We start from the raw sequence: 6,207 nt of genomic DNA, 5'->3' as shown, positions 1-6,207 counted from the left end.
AAAATATGGTCAGATGGGGGTCTGTAGACAAACCATATTAATTAGATAAAAAATAAAAAATAATCCAAGCCCAAATAAGCAACTACACTTTAAAAACAAGCCAAAAAAAGTATATACTAATTAGAAGCAACTTTACAGAAAAACAAGCCCAAAGTCGATTATAATAAGCAGACATGGCAACACTGCTGAATGCTTCAGTCTACTGAAGCATGACCAAACATCCCACATACTGTACTCTACTGTATGGACAGCAATGACTTTGCATAAATGAAACCTCCAGGATGAATTCATAGTTATAGTTTCATTCTTTGAATGTTATGTTTTCACTGTCAACTTTCCTCTTTTGGATGAGAAAGATAAAAAAATCACACCCGTGTGAACTGAGTGGTGCAAATCCCCCCCCCCCCTCTCTCTCTCATTAGCAGGCAACAGTGCATCTCTCTGTCTCTGTTTCTGCCACAACAGCGCCCCTACTGGTACTCATGAGTCACACATGAGTCACACACATTAACACGAGTCACATAGGTTAACACGAGTCACATAGGTGGTGAACACGGACATTGCTGTTCCTTGGAGTGGTTGCACCACTCAAAAACATCAAAACTGTGTTTAACCTTAACCATTCCATTGTTTCTCTCTGTTATTTATTAATCAAATAGCTACCAAATGTGCCCCATTCAAGGGTGGGGCTGCAAAAGAATATTTCTGTATGCACCCGTTACATTTGATTCTATAGGCATTTCTAGATTAATTCATGGTTCCATTTTCCATTGTTTGAATGTTACGTTTTCACTGTCAGAAACAGACAAAGATCAGGGGGCACGGTGGCACAGTCGGTAGTGCTGTCGCCTCACAGCTAGGGTTGGCGAAAGGGCCTTTCTGTGTGGAGTTTGCATGTTCTCCCCGTGTCCCCTAGGGTAGGTACCCTCACAAAAAACATGCAGTAATCCTGGTCTCTAAACCCCCGCCCCCTGGCCAGCCTGGGCGACCTGATGGAGGGGAAATAAGGAACTGGTCCTTCCACGTACTATGTCTGGCCGGGGAAATGCTCCCCTGTAAGGTGAAAAGAAGCAGCTTGGACCCCAGGGAGGACCCTTAACCCTTCATTGACTGGTCCCCCAGGGAGGACCCTTAACCCTTCATTGACTGGTCCCCCAGGGAGGACCCTTAACCCTTCATTGACTGGTCCCCCAGGGAGGACCCTTAACCCTTCATTGACTGGTCCCCCAGGGAGGACCCTTAACCCTTCATTGACTGGTCCCCCAGGGAGGACCCTTAACCCTTCATTGACTGGTCCCCCAGGGAGGACCCTTAACCCTTCATTGACTGGTCCCCCAGGGAGGACCCTTAACCCTTCATTGACTGGTCCCCCAGGGAGGACCCTTAACCCTTCATTGACTGGTCCCCCAGGGAGGACCCTTAACCCTTCATTGACTGGTCCCCCAGGGAGGACCCTTAACCCTTCATTGACTGGTCCCCCAGGGAGGACCCTTAACCCTTCATTGACTGGTCCCCCAGGGAGGACCCTTAACCCTTCATTGACTGGTCCCCCAGGGAGGACCCTTAACCCTTCATTGACTGGTCCCCCAGGGAGGACCCTTAACCCTTCATTGACTGGTCCCCCAGGGAGGACCCTTAACCCTTCATTGACTGGTCCCCCAGGGACTGGCCTCATGCATAGCAGGAAGCATGAGGCCAGTCCGCTGTCCCCCCCCAGGTTGGCAGAGGAATAGCACTGGGTGAAAAAATGTGTTGCAAAATCGTGGGATAAAAATTTAGAAAAAAACAAAAAGGAAAAAAATCTAAAACGTGGAGAGTATAGACTATAGACCATCTTTCCCAGTGGAGCGAAGCAAAGTAGATCCTTCTTTGACCCTTATTGCTCAAACATGGAAATAGTGTTTCCATGTCAGAACATCGTGCAACACATTTTCAACGCACTGGTTGAGAAATACTGCTCCAATGAGCTGCCACTCAAAACCCTTCATTGACTGGACCCCCAGGGAGGACCCTTAACCCTTCATTGACTGGTCCCCCAGGGAGGACCCTTAACCCTTCATTGACTGGACCCCCAGGGAGGACCCTTAACCCTTCATTGACTGGTCCCCCAGGGAGGACCCTTAACCCTTCATTGACTGGTCCCCCAGGGAGGACCCTTAACCCTTCATTGACTGGTCCCCCAGGGAGGACCCTTAACCCTTCATTGACTGGTCCCCCAGGGAGGACCCTTAACCCTTCATTGACTGGTCCCCCAGGGAGGACCCTTAACCCTTCATTGACTGGTCCCCCAGGGAGGACCCTTAACCCTTCATTGACTGGTCCCCCAGGGAGGACCCTTAACCCTTCATTGACTGGTCCCCCAGGGAGGACCCTTAACCCTTCATTGACTGGTCCCCCAGGGAGGACCCTTAACCCTTCATTGACTGGTCCCCCAGGGAGGACCCTTAACCCTTCATTGACTGGTCCCCCAGGGAGGACCCTTAACCCTTCATTGACTGGTCCCCCAGGGAGGACCCTTAACCCTTCATTGACTGGTCCCCCAGGGAGGACCCTTAACCCTTCATTGACTGGTCCCCCAGGGAGGACCCTTAACCCTTCATTGACTGGTCCCCCAGGGAGGACCCTTAACCCTTCATTGACTGGTCCCCCAGGGAGGACCCTTAACCCTTCATTGACTGGTCCCCCAGGGAGGACCCTTAACCCTTCATTGACTGGTCCCCCAGGGAGGACCCTTAACCCTTCATTGACTGGTCCCCCAGGGAGGACCCTTAACCCTTCATTGACTGGTCCCCCAGGGAGGACCCTTAACCCTTCATTGACTGGTCCCCCAGGGAGGACCCTTAACCCTTCATTGACTGGTCTCCCAGGGAGGACCCTTAACCCTTCATTGACTGGTCCCCCAGGGAGGACCCTTAACCCTTCATTGACTGGTCCCCCAGGGAGGACCCTTAACCCTTCATTGACTGGTCCCCCAGGGAGGACCCTTAACCCTTCATTGACTGGTCCCCCAGGGAGGACCCTTAACCCTTCATTGACTGGTCCCCCAGGGAGGACCCTTAACCCTTCATTGACTGGTCCCCCAGGGAGGACCCTTAACCCTTCATTGACTGGTCCCCCAGGGAGGACCCTTAACCCTTCATTGACTGGTCCCCCAGGGAGGACCCTTAACCCTTCATTGACTGGTCCCCCAGGGAGGACCCTTAACCCTTCATTGACTGGTCTCCCAGGGAGGACCCTTAACCCTTCATTGACTGGTCCCCCAGGGAGGACCCTTAACCCTTCATTGACTGGTCCCCCAGGGAGGACCCTTAACCCTTCATTGACTGGTCCCCCAGGGAGGACCCTTAACCCTTCATTGACTGGTCCCCCAGGGAGGACCCTTAACCCTTCATTGACTGGTCCCCCAGGGAGGACCCTTAACCCTTCATTGACTGGTCCCCCAGGGAGGACCCTTAACCCTTCATTGACTGGTCCCCCAGGGAGGACCCTTAACCCTTCATTGACTGGTCCCCCAGGGAGGACCCTTAACCCTTCATTGACTGGTCCCCCAGGGAGGACCCTTATTTTGTTTACACCAAATCTCCAAAAAATTACACCGAATCTACAAGGACACAATGTGTCTCGTTGTGATGTGTTATGAGCTTGTAGATCTGCTATTTTCACCAAATATTAACCCGAGAATAGTAACCGGTTTAAATGTATACGTTGATTTGACCTTCCTGTTAAGTCTGCACAGCCTATGAAGATAAGACATCATTTGAGTCCAATAGTCTAGTCTACTACTTCCAGTCCCATGCAGCTCACTCACACTGTGGATTGATTAGTACTTCCAGTCCCATGCAGCTCACTCACACTGTGGATTGATTAGTACTTCCAGTCCCATGCAGCTCACTCACACTGCGGCTTGATTAGACATCCCAGCTAATCCCAAGGTAGTTACATATTTGCTTAGCCTAAGCTGAGGGATTTAAAGGGAACTTTAACGGCTTTGTAAATCTCTCGCCATTGTCTTCAGTTGTGGTATGGGTCAGTCTGTCTCCGAGACTAGGGGAGAGGGGAAGCTGCATCTCACGGTTTAATTTGTTTTAAACCGTGAGCTGCAGCTTCCCAGCTCTCCCCTAACAGGCATATTGACCATTTAATGGTCAATATGCCTGTTCTAAGTTGGGTTCTCAATGGACGCAGCTTCCTGAATTCACGCCTGCCCACCCATGGCAGGTGTGCTATCTGGTATAACGAGCTATAACTTGCCCTTACGCCTTATCCCTAAACGTATTTGTTATTTTTTACTATTTTGAAAAACATTTTAAAATAGTTCAAATAGCCGATCTACAAGTTCACAATGTGTCAATGTAGATCGGCTAGTTGAACTATTTTAAAATGTTTTTCAAGAGTAAAATATGGCAAAATATTAGGGATAAATGGTAAGAGGTGGCCTCTTACCCTCTTACGAGCGTGAGTTCGTCGGATAGCATGGGTCCCTCTTTCGGCATGCAAGGGGGGGGCGGCCTCCCCTTGCATGCGGAAAGATTGACCCATGCTGTCCGACGATGCCTGGTTGAATAGCAGACAGACCGGATAAGAAGAGAGGGGAGAAGCCAGAGTGTGTATAGAAGGGATCGAGATGTAGTGATTTGATCCATCAGATCAGCTAAGTTGGGTGGTCAACCTGAAACAACCATGTCTGCTCTCGTGGAATTCTCGATCAATCAATAATAGGCAATATATAAGGAGTCAAGACAATATTCTCAGGTGCTGATGTATACTTTATGTAAACATGATATCATGGAGAGAAGTCCAATAACACTCAGGTCAGTGTTAAGTTAGTTCTGCCCAGAGCACAGGGCAGAATCACACTAAGGGCCGATTCATACTCCTATTTTACCGCTGTAGTGCCGAAATGATTTCGGCTCGTCAGAAATTTTCAGTAGCACCGAAGAGCCGACTTTAGGACGGTACCCGCCACCCGAACCTCAAATTACGTCACATTGTAGGCTCTACAGAGCCTAACCGACTTTTATTCGGCTCTAAAATAGGAGTATGAATCGCGCCTTATACTGTAGCTGCTCCAAGGACAAAGTAAACCATAACAAGAAACGCACATGTATTTTTACTATGTAGGAAAAGTCCGTTATCGACCTCTATATCACCACCTGATTGTTATTTTTTTGTTTTGAGCAACGGCCTAATTGCCCACAACTGGGTTTATTATTAAAATAACCATCATCAATTGACAAGCTCCGAAAAACAAAACAGGCATATCAAGATTTAGAATTCAATATACAGTTCTGTATTGTTTTCTGTGGGGCAGTGTTCACACGAGGATCCGCTGGGTTTATCAGTGTTATGACCATCGCAAGTCACAACATAACTTCTCTGTGCGAGGGGGGGGGGGGGGGGGGGGGGGGGGCTGGTAGTATTCCAGCAAGAACAGGTCTCCTTTTTTAAATTGTTTAGGCTCTGTTATTCAGGGAAAGGGGTGACAGAGCGTTTCAAGGTTTCACACTTCACATACTAGTGTAGGTGACTTAAGGTTAGAGCTATGGCAAGCTCCGTTAATCCAATGATCCACATTTGCAGCGTTCGACCGTCTAGGTCTTCATTTTCTCTGATGAAGACCTAGACGGTCGAAACGTTGCAAAATTGTAGTCTTAAAATAAAGTAAGTCTCGGAGCTCTACTCTTCTTTCTTTTTTACTGTTTTATTGCACTCCTTTACTACACTATTACACACACACACACACACACACACACACACACACACACACACACACACACACACACAGTCACACACACACACACACACACACACTCAGGCAAAGAGGAGCAGAACACATGAGGGTAATTTCACTCGGGAACTAACTCAACACAGCCAGGTGAGCCGATCATAATCAATAATCACAGGGCAGGGTGACGTGAGACAACAGAGGTAACAGGGTTACAAGGACAACAGGAAACACTTCAAAATAAGGGTGCACGATATTATAACACAGCAGTACAGATACTATACTATGCTATAAGACAGGCAGGTGTCATCAAAGGGATCAGAGTTTTAATAAAACTGATCTCCTTTCTCCCCTTCCTCTCCTCCGTCACCCCCTGCTTACCCTCCCTGATTTGGCTGATTAGGGCTCTTCCAAAGGGGCTTGTGGGTTTGTGTAAGACCCCCAGGGCACCGTCTCTGATGTGAGACCCCTGGTTCTCCTCT

The sequence above is a fragment of the Electrona antarctica genome (assembly GCF_951216825.1).
Source record: "Electrona antarctica genome assembly, chromosome: 11".
NCBI lineage: Eukaryota > Metazoa > Chordata > Actinopteri > Myctophiformes > Myctophidae > Electrona > Electrona antarctica.
This window is presented reverse-complemented; position numbering follows the sequence as displayed.